The sequence below is a fragment of the Oratosquilla oratoria genome, chromosome 16, assembly GCF_046742065.1.
Source record: "Oratosquilla oratoria isolate Oo_2021 chromosome 16, ASM4674206v1, whole genome shotgun sequence".
NCBI lineage: Eukaryota > Metazoa > Arthropoda > Malacostraca > Stomatopoda > Squillidae > Oratosquilla > Oratosquilla oratoria.
Window position 1 is genome coordinate 45,337,934 of NC_134792.1, and position 1,983 is coordinate 45,339,916.

Below are 1,983 nucleotides of genomic sequence, written 5' to 3' on the forward strand. Positions count from 1 at the left end.
GCCGATCCTATGCTGTATGGGGCTATGGTCTCGAGAATATTTGATCTTCCTTTGTGAGTGACGGACGCTATTTAAGCGCTGATTAATACCCAATGTCTTTCAAGAAGTTGCATAACAAGTTCCTCTGTTGCAAGTATCACTAAGGACTCGTGCGTTTACGAAGGCCAATTACAAACGCGGTTCTGTATGGGATACTGATTGCATAAGCAGTCAGTACTTTAGGGACTTTAATGACATACCCGCCGACCATTTTTTTTTTTTTTTAACGCTCGGAGACTTATCTTCACTCGCTGAAAAATTATGATAATTTTTAGCTTCCACTGTCCCTCCTTCCTGCCATCCTTCCTTGGCTACGTTCATAATTTCACCTCTTCGGCGTAATACTGTTCCCACGAATAGAAGCACTGGCGATTGGAGGTGAAATGCATCACATGTGATGCGGAGGCAAAGGACACACCCACGTCAAAACTCACTGGCACTACTTTTCTAAATGTTACATTGAGATGGGGGTGGGGGTGAAGTTTTTTTTTTCTGTCCCCAGACACACTTCGTGGTCAGACGCAGTGCAGCTCAGCTCAGCTCAAACATCTATATTTGGTGTATTCTCCTGAAGATGTCTGAAGGTGGAACCGAAACGTTTTGGCAATGCAATGTTTTGATCCAGAGCTCGCGCTTTCGTGTAACACTTACGTTTGATATTTTACATGGTTTTTATTTTCACGTTTGATATTTTACATGGTTTTTATTTTGACATTCGATATTATATATGGTCTTTATTTTGACAGATTATCATGAACTTGAAATGAAAAAAAATATTTATTACAATACGCTTATTTAATTAGAATGATCTATGACGTTTCTTTGTTGGACGACTTCAGGAGTATTATTTATGTCAATTACAATTTTAAGAAATGTTGCCAAACACATTTTGTTAAATGGAGATTGGTATTATCGTGATTTATGCATAAAATACTTTAAATAAACACATACCATTTTTATGACCTCGAAGTTGATATTATCCTGTACTGACTGCCATACGAAATACTTGTACTATATATACAAACGCATATGTTTGGTTTGACTTTGTTACCACAGGATATGTACATATGCTATATGTTTTCCATGTTTCTCAAATAATAGTGATTGTTTATTATTATCTTAGGCTTTCTAGAGTATGTAAAGAAATGAAAAATGTAGGTATATGAGTGGGAAAGAAAGATGATGGAAAAATCAAAGTTAAAATAAAGATGGTAAGTTTAATATTTTCGCTATCCTGAATAAAATTGCCTGGCGGCGGCAACCATAATAAAAACGTAAGTTACCATGATTATAAATGAAAGGGTTAAATCAGGCATGTATTTACCTAGTTGTATTTTACGGGAAGGGGAGCTATGCTCGTGGTGTCCCGCCTTTGAATCTCGCAGTGTGACACGTTCCCAGGTAAGTTTAAAAGAACTTATAATAATAATAATAATTATAATAAGTTTATTTGATGATAAATCAAACATATCAAATATAGATAATGAAAAAACACGAGGAAATAAAAACTGAAATAAGATGACAAATCGTACCAAAGTATAAGAAATAATAAAAAAAACACACACACAAACAGACAAGGCCAGCTTGAAAATGATACAAGGGCAACAACAAAACTCTAATAAATAAAAAAATGATAAAGTCAGTGCAGCTCTAATACTCATAAAAAACAATGTGTTAAAGAGAATTAGTACGTTAAGGAATAACTCTAGTATATAAATTTTTTACTATGATGTGCTGGGGTATGATCTAGCTATGTAATATATTGTGGAGTCCCCGAGTTTCATCATCAGGAGGCAATAGTGATTGCCACTTTCTCTGGCTATTAAATGTGTGACAGAATCGACCACAGACAAATGTCCCCTGGCGTTCATCGCATAATGCTTACGAATATGCATTTGGGACAGACAGACAGACACACACACACACACACACACACACACACGT

General features: G+C 35.8%; 1 protein-coding gene across 1 annotated transcript in view; it reads left to right on the forward strand.

The window, feature by feature from the left end:
- LOC143033768 (uncharacterized) overlaps positions 1-980 on the forward strand; it is a 5,239-nt gene extending 4,259 nt beyond the window's left edge. The window contains exon 2 of the mRNA XM_076199254.1: positions 1-980. This exon is cut by the window's left edge and continues 1,161 nt beyond it. The gene's annotated coding sequence lies outside the window, so the exon portion shown is untranslated.
- Positions 981-1,983: the final 1,003 nt, after the last annotated feature.